The 18,723-nt window shown below is 32.2% G+C and overlaps 2 long non-coding RNA genes across 2 annotated transcripts; one reads left to right on the top strand and one right to left on the bottom strand.

The window, feature by feature from the left end:
- The first annotated feature begins 2,832 nt into the window (after positions 1–2,832).
- LOC123662844 lies at positions 2,833–3,290 on the top strand. The gene is made up of 2 exons (XR_006744547.1): positions 2,833–2,980; positions 3,144–3,290. It is a non-coding gene; the product is annotated as an uncharacterized LOC123662844 (long non-coding RNA).
- Positions 3,291–17,037: 13,747 nt separating this feature from the next.
- On the bottom strand, positions 17,038–17,307 carry LOC123662848. Its single transcript, XR_006744549.1, has 2 exons — positions 17,181–17,307; positions 17,038–17,105 (listed from the first exon to the last, which is right to left on the bottom strand). It is a non-coding gene; the product is annotated as an uncharacterized LOC123662848 (long non-coding RNA).
- Positions 17,308–18,723: the final 1,416 nt, after the last annotated feature.

Raw genomic sequence — 18,723 nt, 5'->3', positions numbered from 1 at the left:
TACAGCTAACATGGTCACGGGAGGGCTGTAATTTGTAACAGTTATTATTTGTTTTTTTTTTAACATACATAAATTTATACATTATCTATAGGAAGTTCAACAAACATCCTAATCGCACGGCAATCCATCATCTACACAATCTTTTACAAAATATCTACTTGTGTCAGACACTTTCTAAGGTTCCGTGAAAGAGGATATCAGCCGATTTTTTTTTTTTTTTTTTTTTAATATTTCACACGAAATTGTTTAAGTGTTGAATGGTTTATTTGTAGAGAAGGCTATAAACTAAATAACATAACGTTACTACGATAAGAGTGGAGCATTATTAAAAATTTTGCAATATCTATAGTAAAAAATCAACCTCAAAATTTTGCGATCAGAATACATGCAATTATCATTGCATGCATGATCGAAATATCTCTTCTAAATATCTAAGTGATTAATATGAGTATATGTGTATATGTGAATGTATGTAAGTGTGTAAGCATATGTATTTATGTATATATGTATGTATAATTTTATAATCTATTGTGATGTATTCTAATTTCTATAACAATTATTTGTACACTTCCTAACCGCTTTTCTATGCGCTGTCCTATACCCAAAGGTTGTCTGGAAGAAATCGCTCTTTCAGCGATAAGACCGCCTTTAATAAGCCATGCCATACAGTATGTAAACTATTTTTCAATTAAAAATATAAACATAGAAGTTCAGCGGCCTCTTTTATAGTATTTTGTAGTATAAAATATTAATTTTGTAGTAGGTACCTTTAGTGAAATAGTAAGTAAACGACACGCGTCTGGAGAACTCCTATATTTAGCGTCTAATTCAAACCAGACGCGGCTCGAAGGCGATTACTATCTATATTGAAACGGAAATTACATGAATATTTGTAAATAAACATTGTAAATACCGTGCGGTTGCTGTGTTATGTAAAACTATGTTTACATGTGTACTTGCCTCGGCGTTTATATTTTTGAAGTTACACTTCTTTTGGCCCGTTAGGGAAAAATGATGAGAGTACATTTTTACGATGCGCGCGCACATCGTCACAAAAAACCGACTCCCTGGAATTAGCAAGTCAACGAAGAAGAAGTTAGCAACGTGAAGTTAGCTAGCCAACGAAGTATAACTTCTTACGTGCGTATATAAGTACACACACACACACACACACAACACATCAGACATTTTTTTCTGTATAGTGACGTCATTTAGTCTTGTCTTGCATTAAGTATAGTATCTACCACTACATCGACACATCTTAATTTTAAAATAAATTGTAAAGCTGAAATTATTTTTTGCTGAAAAGTTATTTAAAAATTAATATTTCGAATTGAAAAATTATTTATGTGTGGATAGTCTATTTCCTATTTATTCTCAAATTAACGCTAGTAAAACCACGGGTTACACCTAGTTTAAATATAATTTTGAATAGTAACCTTTAGCTATTGAATACTTTTTAATATAGAACATTTCAATTTATAAATTGGTAATTGGTAAATTGATTGTAGGATTATATATATACAAACTTTTAATAAACTAAATTTGAAAGAGATCGGGGTTTCAAATACCTTATATTGAATTTTATCAAAATATAATTAATGTCATTGACAGGTCGGCTCTGTGGTCACAGCAAGAGACTTTTTCTCTAGCTGTTTTTAGATTCGAACACCGCACATGTAGAAATTATAATAATGTTTACCGTGTAAACGTTTATTAATTACTATTTTTTAATTAAAAGTAAAATTGGACATGAAATCTAATTTAGCTGCTAAAACGTGACGGACAATGTTACCATCCCCTCTATAATATTAGTATGGATTCAAAATTTAAAGCCAAGCGTTAAATTCGTATTTATTATTAAAATAATATTATATCAATGTCGAGCAGAACCGCGTTCTGAAAAGAAATTATTCATATTAAATGAGATTGAAAGAATGCCAGCGAAAAAACACTCTCATTCCGAATATCTGAGGAACTGTGAAGATTAATAGATAACACGGCTATTAGCATTTTATATTAACAGTTAATTTTTCACACAGACAAGGATCTTAACTGTTTAATAAACTGTTTTAGTTAAGTTTTTGTTATCCATTACAGTAAAGTTATGAACCTTAACCGACGTATAAATAAAACTATACACATATTTCTTCAATACCTAAGTATTAAGGAGGAACATTCCCAGACAGAGAAATCTTTGCTCATAAATCTTACTACTTTACATGTAATACTACTAAAACTATATAATGATATTATAAAGCTGAAAAGTTTGTATGTTTGTTTGTTAGAAGGAGCGAAGCAGAAACTACTGATTCGATTTGAAAATATATTATTGTGTTGGATAGTATATTTACCGAGCAAAGCTATAAGATTTATTATATTTAAGTACGGTTTTATCCTTAAATTTACGTGGTTAAAACCAGCAGAAAAATTATTTTAAATAAATTTATATGACATACTAGCTGACCCCGCAAACGTTGTTTTGCCATATATGTTATTAACCCCTTAATCTCCTCCCTCCCCTTTATAACTTAGGGGTATGAAAAAAAGATGTTGACCGATTCTCAGACCTACCCGATATGCACACAAAATTTCATGAGGATCGGTCAAGCCGTTTCGGAGGAGTTTAACTACAAACACCGCGACACGAGAATTTTATATATTAAATATGTCATATAAATAAAAATTGCTGCTATGTGCTGTGATATTATAAATGAGAAACTATTGATAAATGGAAGTTTGGTACTCAATCACGCCTGTAAAGTCGAATCTGAATGACAATTGATTAGCTAAAAAAGGTTATGGTCAAGATTCGCCAAGGTTACCTTTTTATGCCAGAAAAGTAAACCAGTACAATAGAGTTCTTTTGTTTTTTATGAACCAAAAGATAGACTTGATTTGAATTGTCAGATTGTTGTCAAAGGTTGATATGAACCGTAAAAATTCTCGGTTTCTACTTCCTAAACTTCAAATTTTACTGGTAATAGAAGTCCCAGGTAACAGCTAATGACATGTACAAACTGCTACATTACAATTTATACTTACAGACAATTTAATCATCACAGAGGACATAAGTTTAAAAGCATTTATGGCAGTTATTTATTAAAACAGAATTAAACACTAACATTTTTGTGGTATTTCAGATGGTACTTCTGCGACCGTTGAGGCCAACTCACAGGACGACTTATCCCGTTTAATTGTCTGAACATAATGTTCAGTTAGACGATAAATATTAAGTTTGAATTATATTTTAACATTTATATGTACGAATAAATATGGTTAACTGGTTATAATATAACCTTTCAAATGCTATAACCGTAACAAACGCAGGTTACTACTGAATGACGTCATTCATTGAAATGTTTAGTTGTGCAGGTGAATTTAACAAATTAACTGCAGTAATATACTACGAAAAGCAATTTTGAAGTGCTCCCGCGCCAAGAGAAATAAAACATGAAGGTGTCACTGACGCAATCACCTGCATAAAACGATATTGAGGGTCGAAGTTGCACTGGAAATTTTCACATTTAAATATTAATTGAATATTTTTTTTTATCATTGTGTTATCTTTTTTTTATTAAATATGGATACACACGGTCATCTGTCACTAAAGTAAGAAGTAGCTGTGGGCCCCATGTAGTGACTGAGAAATGAAGGAACCAAATATTCTAATTCTACGAGTATAATTAAAAAAATATCTGAAATATCAACCAGTAAAAGTTATGTCTATAATACAACTCGATACAACATCGAATGTTATATTTTATAGCGTACATCCACTGTTGTTTTGCTTGAACTGTTTCTTTTAGTACGACATAATATTTTATATGTATGTGTATTCATGTTTATATTTTGACACATACACACACAAACACACACACACAAACACCCATACACACACACACACGCGTGTATATTTATGTGTGAATATTTAACTACTATATAGATATATATTGTATGAATTAGCGCTAAGTACTGTTTTTCCTTGTATTTAGTTTATAATGGAAGAGCGACTCCATCTGGCTCAGGTGCTTTCTGCACCTAATTGAGGGAGTCAATCACAATGTGTAAAATAACTCGACGGTACTGAAATAAATATTTTTTTCATTTTTTCATTTTTCATTTTATTTGTAGTTTTATTGTTGAACAAAACAAAAATATTCACGAGACCGACAGTAAATTCTAGAATTTAAATGTTATTTTAGATATTAAAATCAATAAATTTAAGCTAAACAGCGTTTGTAAACACTTGTATAAAGTATTAAGGCGTCGGTACATTTTATGTATTTTATTCTAGTAAGCTCGTAAACGTGTCGCTTGTATTGAGTCTGTTTTGATTTGTGTTCAGCGTATTTATTGTTACACAACTGGAGTGCGTCTATTTGCATTTTATTATCTCATCAGTACCTATATATTCAACTAGGACTTACAGGCAATAAAATTATATTTAGTTCCAATATATGTAACATGTTTTTTTCCAATTTGCCGCCTTAACTGAAAAAAACCAACTACTACTTATCTGAGTACACATTAACGAGCCACGAAGAATGATAAGTATTCATTTTGATTTTCATTTCCTCTTCCAAAGAAACTGCGCTATAAAAATTCAGTATTTAGCGTTCGAGTGATGTAAAATTTTCAAAAACAATCGATATACAGATTTGGCTTCCTACAGTTTAACTATAAATGTAGTTTTAAAGGAAAACCAAATAATTTTTAAATAACTTTTTTTATAGACATATATTTGTATTTGTGTATGTATATGTGTATATCTGTATGCATGTATATGTATGTGGTGTACATGTACGTATATGAGTATAATATGTTCATGTGTATGTTACATAACATTTTTGCGCCCCATCCCACACTCCTTATTTAGTCCTCTGCCCAAAGGTTGCCTGGAAGAGATCGCTGTATTAGCGATAAGGCCGCCTGTTGCAACTAATACAAATTCTATATAATTTTATATATCATTTGTAATACTGTTAAAACCTTGTATTGATGTACGAAAGTGTAAATAAATAAATAAATAATTGATTTGTTTGGACGCGCCAATAATATAACGGGCTGAATTTGAGATAAAACCACTTTTCTCTAAAAAGGTTTACTTAATACAAGATTGTATGAGTTGAAGTTATTAGTTGCTGAGAGCTAAGGAAGAAAAAAGAAGAGAGAACTAGGAATTGAAAAGAATAAAATTATTAATAATTAAAAATTGTATATAAATATGTTCCTGTTGCGCTGGCGGTTACGGGTTCGATCCCCGCACATATAGTATTGGCCATAAAGGTGTTTGCCGTGGTCTGGGTGTTTGTGCAATCCTTGTGGGTCTCCCCGTCGTAGCTCGGAGAGCACGTTAAGCCGTCGGTCCCGGTTGTCATCATGTACACTTGATAGCGATCGTACTCTTAGTAGGGAATATATCCGCCATCCCGCGTTGGAGCAGCGTGGTGGATTAAGCTCTGATCCTTCTCCTACATGGGGAAAGAGGCCTATGCCCAGTAGTGGGATATTACAGGCTAAAGCGTATATAAATATCTATTTAGTAAAATTCTGGCAGCCTTTCACTTCTTCAAAAAAATACTACAATACTTCGTACAAATATTTCTTTCTTGATAGATGTCTGTCCTTGAGGATCTCCTTACCGTGCCTCGGAGAGCAAGCTAAGCTGTCGGTCAGGTTGTTATCATAAATACCTGATAGCGATCGTTACTCATAATAGGGAACGCAAAGGAGCAGCGTGGTAAATAAAGATCCAATCCTCTCCCTACATGGATAAAGAGGCCTATTCCCAACAGTATACATTTTCGTATTATTTATTAAATCCGAATACATACTTGGCGTGATTGTGCCTACATATAGCAAACAAGACCGACATATAAATACACTCCAAGGCCGCTTCGCTTTGTCCTTTATAAAGACATCATCTACAGAGGTAAGGTCGCCGACCTTCTTGTAAACAATGCACAAAAGATTATCATTAGTAACTAGTACTCTGTTAGTTAGCAAAATTGTTAGTTTTATATAGATAAGTTTACTATAGGACTGTCATGTACATATGTATAAAAGTCCCTAAATAAAGATATTTAAAAAAAACTAGTACTCTTTTTAGGGTTCCGTTCCTCGAAAGGAAAAAATGGAACCCTTATAAGATCACTTTTTCTGTCTGTCTGTCAAGATCCTTTTTCTCAGGAACGCTTGGAGGTATCAAGCTGAAATCCCTATCAAATACTCAGGTCTACTGTCTTTTGTAGCTGTAAAAAAATCAAACTTCTAAACCAATGCAATCAAACGATACAGCCGTGTATGCTGCCAATTTTCGACAACCGCAAGGGAATCAAAACCTACAGGGTACTTCCCGTTAACTCAGAATCTTAAAATTTGATACAAAGTAACGTCTGATAAAGGAAAAATTACGAAAAGCATTAATAATAATGTAATAAAACGTCTGATAAAGGAAAAATTACGAAAAGCATAAATTTTTAGTTACGTCATATAATAAAAATATTCTTAATAACTTTGTTTGTACGGAACCCTCGGTGCGTGAGTCCGACTCACACTCTTACGACTTCACACTTTATAACGATATTTTTTATTCACTATTTTTTTACAGTTGTTTTAAATAAAATTAATGACAATCGTGCGTGTATTCCTTTTTTAATATAAATTAATTAAAAGTTCAATTCACTATAAAAATCTCATAATCACTAAAATCTGGAACTAATTAACCATTTAAATTATTCTTTTATTAGTAACAATATTACACTAAAAGCGATATAGGCTATAAAACATTACATTATGGTTAATCATAGCGAGCCAATCGGAGCGTCCACTCCGTATCCAGACTACCCCGTCTACACATGGATGTGTGTGATATAACAATTTGCAGACTTTAGATTATTTTGACTGTGACTAAAGGTGTCAGTTACATTATTATCTGAGTCACGATGAAACGCGTAGACAGCCGCTGTATGAGTCATTGTGTGTCTCGCTTCTTGAAGTGATCACCACATTGATACTGTCGGTACAATGTTGGTGTAATGTCCTCATGGCCATTTGTATTTATTATTAAATTTATGTGCTAACTACTAACGCTTGGATGTATAGACACGCCTTAGTAACAACACACGGTGTCACAAAAAATACAAATTAACAGAGTAGGAAGTTAAGGTTATTCCCTTCCGATTCTCTCACTCATTTAAGAAACAAATCTAAGAATTGAAAGGTTACAAACAACATGCAATCAAAATGCCCGATCACAACAAACATCTACCTGGCCTATACAAACATTTGTCATATCCGGCTTTTGAACCCGTGATCAGTCATCTAATATGACCACTGCGCTAGCACGCCTTCTTTATACATATTGTAATATTTTCAAACGTTAATATATTAAAGCATGCTTTGGAAGTCAGCGTGACTTTCATAACATGTTACAGAAACAATGGATATGACACCAAACCAGGTATATGGAAATTCAACAGATGGACAAATGTATGTTCATCTAGTAATGATTGGATTTTGAACTCCTACACTGCTCTTTTATTGATTGACGAATATGTATATTACACAAAATCAAATGAAAAGGTAGGATTGTTCGTAATCAATATATCTTTAAAAAATTTACAGATTTGAATACACGACCTGTTGAGTTTGACCACTTCCATTGAGAATACCATCTCCACGTATTTTAGTATGTACAATGACTGTAAGTAACGGCAACTGAGTAAGTGCTCAAAATCTGGACCAGCCCGACTGGCTAAGTACCTCGACCTTACAGAAGATCACAGCTAAATCATACTGCTTTCAAGCAGTGTTGTGTTCCTGTTGGTGAGTAAGGTGACCAAAGCTCCTGGGAGGGCATGACGGTAGAGTCGACAACGCGCTTGCGATGTTCCTGGAAAATGGGGGTGGGGTCGCTTGCGATTCTTCTGGTGTTGCAGACGTCTATAAGCTACGGTTATCGCTTACCATCAAATGAGCCGTACGCTTGTTTGCCGACCTAGTTGTATAAAACAAAAAAGTAACAATTACATAAATTAAATTGCCCTCAAATATATCATACTTACAAAAACTGTATATTTTTAACTTTGGTTCATGAATTTAATGAAAACGTTCTCGATTTCGTTTTATTACTTTTATTTAATATCGAAACCCCAGTCATACGTCAAAACAGATGCAACTCAGACAAACGCGTGATAAAAATAAAACGAACAGAAATACGTCGAGATACGTTTCGATGCTAAGTGCACAGATACGCGATTACTTTTACATCGATTTATCGGTAATATAGACATTAAAAAACAAAGTAATACTTGTAAAGATTTTCTTACAGCTGTTCTAAGAAATTGCCTGTTCTTCATCTACGTATACAATGTGTAATTGATATATATATATATATATATATATATATAACTTTCTGTTGCTTTAATGCTTTCTGGCATTGCGTAGTGATAATTAATTGTAAAAGTTACAAATGACATGATTTGTCTGTGTAGAACAAAAGTCCTCAGTTGAAATAAAATATTAAAAAAAAATCGTATTTCAAGTTTAAAATTTAATAATAACAGTATATCTTTTAGGGTAACAGAAATATTAAAAAAAAACGATAAATTCTTAACGTTATGCTACTAAAATTTTATCATATTTATTTTTTGTAAATCATATTTAAGTTTTAAATAACCGATGGCAAAAAATATAAACATATAAACAGTTGCTAATTTTAATAATGATAACAATGCAACAAAACAGACAATATAAAGTAAATAGACGTGGGCGTAGTTATTAGCAACAAACACGAATCTGCCCAATAACACTTTCGGATATTACGATATTAAAACAATGATTACGCAGACGATGGCACAGTACAGGGTCGTTTACTAAAATTAAATCTAGAAGAGACGCATGAGGCGATCGAAATTACTGTGTCAATGAAATTACAAAACGGAGCCGCCTTAACAATGAGAACTCAAATATTTAGACGATGACAGATTAAAAATGATAAAAATATTAAAATGCTGAGCGGATTTTCAAACTAGGATACATATTTACTAAGTTAAAGTTTAGACCGATCCGCACATAATGTTAATGCAAATAAAATGGACGAAGATACAGTACGGACAGCAGATTTGAAACGTTTTTCTCCGTTTTATTTTTTAGATCGTATCAAAGCGGTTGTGTAACAAAATAAAATGCAAGGACTTTTAAATGAAGAAGAATTCATTACAATCTTTTTCTGTAACTATACGGCCTTGATAGGGAGTCGGTCAGGACTTACGATGGCTCGTTAGCTATCAGTCTTCAAGCAAATTGATAGATTAGAATTATTTTTTTGGATGTCGATTTTGTTTAGTATAGTTATAATCCGTAAATATCTAAAATATTATGCACGTCGATGTTTTTGTAATTTTGTTTTTTACACTACTAGAAGAAAAGTGGGTGCTGTAGCCCATAGGCTGCTATGCCAGGAGCGTTGGACGCGCGTAACAAAGTGGGTACGAGTGAGTTTTTTTCCTATTACCTGCTGCGCCCTACATAAAAGAGGTATCTCTTGGATATTTAGATTTTTTTGGAGATGTAACTTAACCTTCGTCCTCTTGTTTTAGTCTTAGTTTCCCGGTAATCAGAACACGCAAATAGTAGTTCATAGCTTATCATCATACTTACACTGAGCAAATTTGTGTCAAACGCTAGCCTTAAATCAATTATACGAAAGATATACACGTTCAAATCGTGAAATAAATTCAAATCTAGATTTTATTTTATAAAGAACTGCTGCTCTTCTGAATACGACTAAATAATAAACGGCTGACTCCTATAATTAAATTTAAAAAATGTGTGGCACATCTATCTCGCGACATACAAACTAGAGAAAACTGACGTACCCTACATCGCAATATCAAAGCTATCCGAAGATTTAACATATATACAAGAACACAGGCTGTAATGATGATGATGATGATGACAAGAACACAATAACAACCGTTGGAGGCGGTAGCCCACCAGACACAACACTCGTCTGGTCGAAGGATCCTCCCTTTGCGAGGGTGGATGAGGAATTTCGCACCCTGTTCCTCATCAAAGTTATTTTATTCAAAACCTAAATTCTCAATTTTAATCGTACATTCGGCATTAGAGTGGCGCCTAGAGTATTTAGTACGTTTATAAAAGAGGTAATGAGCTATTTAAGAAACAAAGATTACACGCTCGTTATATATTTAGACGAGATTGTGTTTCGGAGTAAACTAGAGACATAGTTTACAAAACAGCAACTGAGGGAGAGTTAATGGACAATGTCGTTTCAAAACAAAATTAAATGACCAAGAACTTTTGACGTAATTTAAAGATTTTCTTACAATAAACCTGTCTCAATTGTCAAATCACTCACTTCAGCCTATCGCAGTCCGTTGCTGGACATATGGAGTATTGGAGTTCTGTTTTATCTGCAGTTCGCGTTAAAAATGGCGTGAACTCATGTATTTTGCCCATAGTCACCACGCTATGCAGGCGTGTTGGTGACCGCAAAGCTGGCTTGTTGCACCGAAAACGCTGCTGCACGTCTTTATCTTGTCAAATACACCATCCTAATTTGTGAGCGTGAGTGTTTGTGTGTGTGTAAATATAACCTTAAGTTAAAAATAGATAAAAAATATTTGCTAATTTGCAATGATCCCTTCCAAAAAAAAAATCACACTTTAAACAAAAACGTTCATGAACAGTATTTAAACGTATATGATTTGACTGCTCACATTTACACAAGATTCCTGAAAGCACAACGTGTGAGGTGCTATCTTGTTGTCCCCAATATCTTAAAGACGATATCTAGGATGATAAGGTTAAATCATTTGAGTGAACAAAGACCTAAAACCCTCCTATACATACACATACAACTTTGTGCGACAGCTTTACTGCCACTCTTGCTCTAAGGCATTTAAAACTAGACGCGGCTTAGCGAGTCATATTAGGGCCCATCAGAGAAATTAGTCATATCTCCCTGGATCACCATCATTGAAATTGACGAGGAAAGCTATATATCTTAGAAGCCCTTTCAGACCGCATGTGCATAGGACAGATATAGCGGAAACGCTCCTAGCCAAACCGCAAAATATTTCCAAATAATCAATAAAGTCCTCACACTAAACAGCCATTAATAACACCAGACTCAAAACTCCATTCTTCGTATAATATCTGTATGTCTTATACAAACATTTGTCATAAGTAGGAATCGAATCCGCGATCTCTACGTCCACATCTATTTAGTGTAACCACTACGTTAACTGGTCTTCAATGACTTAAAAAATCTTTATACGTCATATCCTAAAAAAAAGTATACTAATAATTACTGTTTACGTTACCAGAAAATATAAATTTAACACATTCTAATTTAAAATTAAAACAGCTTATACTATAAAAAAAATTAAAAAAAATGTATTTATAAATCAGCGCGTATAACTAAAAACTACTGTTAATTAATTTTAAATATACACAAACGTTGATTAATGGGCATTTCTCTACGAAAATAACGCGTCCACGAACCCAACCGTTTTATTTCAAATACGTCACATCCACGGCTATTTCTGCGATATTGTAATATGCCTTGAGCATCGTCATGTCGGAACCAGCTTCTATCGATACATCCGACAAAAATTTACACAGTTGAACAAACTTTACATTTTTATATATTTCGTGTATTTCGTCTACCAAGTTTAAAAAATTTATACATGTACGAGATACTCGTAGATCAGTTGCGATATAATTATAGCTCAAAAATGTAGTCCCATCTTAGGCTATAATACATCACACTTAAGCGCTAATATAAGCTGAGCATTAAGCGAAATCATCAGAGCGGGCAAACACAAATCAATTGATATTATATATAATTTTTACCATGCCCTGTCCTATATACTAGAAGTCCTATATATTATATATAGGACAGATCGCTCTTCTAGCGATAAGATCGCCTTTGTACATATTCTTTCTTTGTAATAACAATAATTACAGTTATTATTTCAAAAGCAATATACATGCTACTTTAAAATAATTACCTGTCTCCTCTCTCTTTAAAATAATTATCCATCTCTTACGTGGAGAAAGAGGCCTATGCCCAGCAGTGGGATTATACAGACTGAAGAAAAAGTACCTACCTACAGAATAATAGATTTTGATCAAATTCTAATCATGCTAATATGTATTAACAATGAGTTACAAGCACTATGTTCTTTAGCCCGAACCCTGAACAGACATAATTAAAAAAAAAAACATAAGCACTGTTATAGATAGTATTTCCACATCTTTTCGCACGTCACGCATCTCTATTCCGCTGACTCAATCATTCCTAATTCATAGCCGTCAGTCCCAAGCGTACACTCATCACTCTCGATCCAACTTTTTTTTAAACCAAATATTCTCGAGACTCCTAATACTTTTGACGGTCGTAATTATTGTTACTAAAATCATTTTTTGTAGAATCAACACAAATTAATTAAACATGCATACAAAATATTTATACTGTCACACATTAGACTTTTCTAATACGCTTTCTCATACAAATCGCCAGACAAAGTGACCTAGAACAATGTGGCTATAACATCATTGGCTACTGGGACGACAAACTTATCATTTCTGACGCTTGTAGCTGTCATAAATAATCACGATTCTAATATATCTAGAGAATATTTCAGAAATTGTGACGAGCCAAATAAAAGACACATATTTATAAATCTTGAACAAAACTGCCTGTAATAATTTGCACAATTAAAAAAAAATTAATAGCTATAGCATATTATTTGGATTACATAATCTGTGGACTTAGTGACGCTGTATTTTATGCAAGATACATATTACCAATTTTGTATAAAAACCCTCTTATTAACAAAAAGAATAACTGCTGAGTTTCTTGCCGGTTCTTATCTGCAGAATCTATATCCGAATGCTCGTAGCTTCACTTTTAACGATATTAAAAAATTTAAATTTTAAGGTAAAGATTCGAATATACTTTCGAAGCCTATTTAGTTGAAAAACGTTACTTTAATTTTGGTTTTGCACAAATGTGTACATTTTGGTAAGTAATTAATTAAAATAGAGGGTGTGTTTATTGGTGTTAGCAATTTGCACCTGCTGGGAACACTCAAGAACATTAGCACGTTGTACGTACTATATACGTACGTATCCCATCTGCGATAATCTAAAACTTATGGTCAACGAATATCAATCACATCGCCAAAATCACCTGAACTAGTAGCTTGTGATAGCTATGATGACAGCTAATTTGGAGAGTCGCATTTGTACCATCGACAACACTACCGATCTTTTAATAATATTATTTACAAAAAAAAAAAAAACATAAAATAGATTTTAATATTCAAGTTTATTATTCCTTTACTAATATCGTAAATATTTGAAATAAAATACCTATGTATACCGGACCTGATAGCGATCGTTACTCATGAATTCATGATAGGGGAACTAATCGCTATTCCACTAAGCGAATTCAGATCCAAACTTTCTCGTATAGGAAAAAGATATGTTCGCTTCGTCGTGAAATGTTTAAAGGCTATTTCATTCCAGTTTAGTTGATATGTAGATATTAATATGAAGCTCAAAGATTAAAATATAAGTTTACTCATATTTCCGTCGAACCTAACGTCCGCCACGCCCATTCCATTGACGTCATAGCCCATCACAGACTAATGCATTTCAACACTGCGAGAGTCTGTCAATGCGTCTTCTGCGCTACATCTCCCTGGTTGAACAGGTTCGCAAACATACGATATTCAATTTAAAATGTAAGATAGCTAGAAGCTGATTATTTATTATATTTACAATTAGTATTTACAATTATAAATATGCGTATAAGCTGCTGCCCGTCTTCGGCCTGTGTATTTCAAAGCCAGCAGTTGGATGGTTATCCCGCCATCGGTCGGCTTTTTAAGTTCCAAGGTGGTAGTAGAACTGTGTTGTCCTTTATGGTGATGATGATGATGTGATAAAGAAAATGGACGAACTGGTGTAGGAAAAATGTAACCTTTTCATTATTTTTCTCGATTATTGTCTCAATCTGGACTTGGGAATAAAGCGAGAATCGAATCAACGAACATCGAGGTTAAGGCAACTTCTTATTCCATTAGGTACATCGTAACTTTGACGACTTAATCTGAAACCTAAACTGCAATGATAATCAAACTCTAGTAATTAATATTAAATTAATTATTCATACTCTAATAAATAAAAATATAATATATTTAGTTGCTATTTATACATATATCTTTTAAAAATAGATAAGGTATGGCTGATGATATATTACACTCATCAATTTTCATTATATGCTAAATTTTTCTCAGAAAACGAAGAGTACATGTCACATCTCATACATTATAGTTTCTATGCTAAGAATGTGTATTTTAAAAAATAAGAAGATATTTGGGAAACCATATTATGCTTGAAATTTTCAATAGATCTTCTAGCCCCGATAATACCTAATCATCTGCTAAAAAATTGTTAAATCGCTAATTTCCTACAAAAAAAAATCATATTTCGAAGCTTTGAAATGAATTAAAGTTTTATTTTCAATAAAAATGAATTATAATGATATTAAAATATTCACATCATGAATCATAATTTACGTGATAATAATGTTTATGAACCACGAATGTATGTGGAGGCGCCTATTAGGGCGGCGCGCGGACCGAAACATGCCAATCATACCGAAAATATGCGAATTTGTACCGTCACAGAATTCGATCACAAACTTGCGATATTTAAAAAATTTAACATTCACGATGTATTGAGTTTATGTTAAATCATATAATAATTATGTTCTAAAGTATACAATTCATGTTAAAAATACTTTACATGCAAATATAATATTGGAGATAGTATTTCACATAGAAAGTGTTTTGCTAGCTCTCGATGCTAAAAAATTGTGCTATAAATTTGATACTATTTTTTATCTGTCTATCGGTAAAGTTATTTTGTGTTTTAACTTGATAGTGGTATCGTAAATTTTATAATAGATGAAATATTTTACGCTGAATACTAATCGGCATTAACAAAGCAGTTCACGATACGACGAATACCGGATCCATAAATTATTGTTATTTACATTAAATAAGGTATAATAGGATGTTTAATTAATATAAATATCTGAACATGTTCAAACTATTGTCTTTTCTTATTTTCTTTTACAATATATTTACTTCTATCAAAGCTTCATAAGTAGCAAGACACAAAAATATTAAAAAAAAAATCATATAATTTTGAGAAATGTTTGTGTACAAATTATGCTTGCTAAAAAATTAACTGATCTATAATTATTTTTACAAAAATGTTGGTATTTCCACACATGTTGCTTTATATCCAATTGTTTTAAATCTCCCACATAAAAAATACTTGAAGCTAAATGATTGTATTTGCTCGCAAACGAAAAAAAACCGACTTCAATTACGCGTTATCATCTTACGCGTTATCAAAGATTACTAAAAAAGTTGCGATCAGATCTCGATGAAATTTAAACGTGACCACATGAAAGATATCAGCTTTCGATTAAATTAAAAATCATCAAAATCGGTACACCCAGTAAAAAGTTATGGGGTATAATACAACGTAGATCGACGAAAAAATAGTCAAGTAAAAACGCATTATTAGATATAGCTCGAAAATTAATTTATTAGATCTCAAATAAATTTAAATGGAACTAACTGACACGCGCCATCTTTCGATTAAATTTTTTTTTGTCGAAATCGATCCATCCATTCAAAAGTTCTGAAGTAACATACATAAAAAAATACAATCGAATTGAGAACCTCCTCCTTTCTTGGAAGTCAGTTAAAAATAGTTTTAATTATATAAAAAGACTACCAAACAAAAAAAGGAGACGTATTCAAAATGTTTCATATTAGGAACCCACAGAACCATCACAACTGATTCTCTTACTTCACTGATCTAAAGCTAAGGTCGCCTAATATTTATATTACTCCATTTTAAGACCCCCTGAAATTTATAAGTCACAGTATCTTCTATATATTAATACGTAAAGCAAAAACTTTGTAGAGAAGTATGAAATTTCGCACACTTATAGTTTATATAGTGAAGGAGTGCAGAATGCTAAAAGTACATTAAATCAATAAAAAAAAACATTACACACTTATACTTACACTTACCATGTATAATATTTGACACACACGCGCATATCATACTCTTTTGTTGATTGTCAGTTTATAGTCAAATTGATTTTTTTTAAAGGTTTTTTATTTTCATTATTTTTTGGTTTTCTTTAATTTAAATTTTTAATTATGTTCGAATTTCAACCGCTGAGCGACCACTACTTTAATATAAATTGACAACAAAAAAAGTACATACAAAGAACAAACGTAAGTAAGTACAAATTAAACAAAAAAGTTTAAAATCAGTAGAAATCCCTTCTTATTTATTTAGTATTTATTTCCTAATACTTTGATACCCGGCCTTTACCAAACATATTTATAATAGTATTAATACTATCAATAAATCTCGAGTACGATTAGCAGAGGACAAGGCGCTAAAAACAACGCAAGGTGTGTGGATTAGAGTGACTTTAATATAACGCCGGCTATCCGTCGATTTGTCACGTTGTACCTTTTAGGACAGCCGCATACGTGACTCCTAAACGTCAAGTATATAAAAAAGCGTGAACACCTAATATTTTCTTAATATTTAGATATATACAAATTAATCTCCGATATGTATGTACGTTTTTTTTTTTTTTATTGTGTCCTTTATTGTCATTATAGATACTAGGTTTTCATAAATGAAGTTAAATATGGCGGAACGAAAGCTACATACACACATCATACACACTACAAAGACTAAAATATGTAAGATCTTCTTTACACCTTTTGTGTCATAATTTTTTTGTCGCAAAGACAATTTAGATGATTGCGTAAAAATTATGTGATTATATACAGATGTCAGCTTAAAGGTAATTATAATGAAACAAATTATATGATAATTTATTTGTCAACGAAAATGTATGCTAAATGAAATGAGAATTAAAAAGGCTTATTTATTTTATTATTTATTTTATACAGATGTCAAAAGTGTAAGAATTCTATAACCGCAAACGAAGCTACCTGAAATTAATGGATAATTAAAAATATTTTTATATCCATCATTGTATTCGAAACCGGACGTAATATTATACCTACATCCATCCAGTAACTTTATACAGATTCATAATTTCATATCCATAACTTCCCTGATAAAAATGTTGCGATTATTCCATACTGTTCCAATGAACGGAAAATATGTTATAAGACTCGTAAAAGCATATCAAGCTAGACAAGTTTACGGGAGCGCGAAAGGGCTTTTTAAAAAAATATTACATTAATTAAACTAAAACTATTTAATTAAAAATTAATTAAAATTACAATGGACACGTCCGAACAGAATTACATGCTCTGGATTAATCGTTGATTTAATTCTAATTAAACTTTCTCAAGACATATGATCCCAAAGCATGAGACAACGTGAGAAATCATTTGTTATTCCTATTCCGCTGATTAAGCATTTACTTGTATTGTTCTCATGCTTTGGTCCAACATAACTCTTCCCCCCTTAAGTTCGAAACCGTCGGAAGAATTTGACTTCTGAAGGTTTCGACCCTTGCTTAAAATTTTATTCTTAACACTTTTTATAACTAAAATTAAACCAATAGTAATTAATATAAGATATAAAATTAGAGTTCCTACACTGACACTGTTAACTTTTATTATTGATTTAATTTCACTTTCACTTTCACTTTCACTTGAACTTTTCATTTTTAAGGCCGAAGATAGATACTTTATGTCATCCAAATTAATTCCCTTAATATCAATCGGATCGACAGGAATAGGGATTTCCTTCTTTGGCTGAGCTAAATTAATAATAGGTGTCACCTTGTATTCAAATTTTTCCAATGTGTGTTGAAGATAATATAAATGAAGATCATTAAGTAGAATCTCGCAGCCAGGATCTATTTGAACGAGATAAGTTCCCATCATAAATGTTTTTGTTATATCGTTTCCACATTTGTAAGACATTACTTCCTTATTTCGTAAATATATTTTCCAACGGGCAGAAGAAAGACGTTGTGCTTTAACTTCTTCGATATGAACTACTCGTCTATGGCATTGAGTTAAGTCATTGTGAAACTGCATCAATTGTTCCATACACGTTATCGTTGAGTAAGGGATAAAATTATGTTCAGTGCATATGTACTGATTATCGCCGAACACATGTTGACACGGAGACGCGACCGGCAAGTACTTCGAACCTTTCACCATAAGGAAGGGATATTCGGGAATAATAATGAAAGTTTTGATCAAAAATAGGCAATGAATAAATTTTATAATAGTTATACGTATTATTATCTGTAAGGGGAACTTCTATTATAAATGTTATCTGGTTTCCTTTTACATACGCCTTAACAGACAATGTTCGCTCTATTTTAATTAAATTACTTTCTGTTACAGGATACAATAAACTATGATATTTTTCTATAGAAGGAAATATGTAAAACAATTCAGTAGAATTAATTATTGATTGATGTAGCACAGAAATTTAACTAAAGGCTAAGGCTGTCTCAATTTCACTGAGTGTTATATATATTGAACGGAAATTATTAATAAACGTACTATATATACTCAAAACATAAGTGGAATATATTGAGTTTTCTTCTTTTGTCACTATGTCTTTCGACATACTTTCTAC

Source organism: Melitaea cinxia, chromosome 19 (assembly GCF_905220565.1).
Source record: "Melitaea cinxia chromosome 19, ilMelCinx1.1, whole genome shotgun sequence".
In the NCBI taxonomy this organism is placed as follows: Eukaryota; Metazoa; Arthropoda; class Insecta; order Lepidoptera; family Nymphalidae; genus Melitaea; species Melitaea cinxia.
This window is presented reverse-complemented; position numbering and strand designations above follow the sequence as displayed.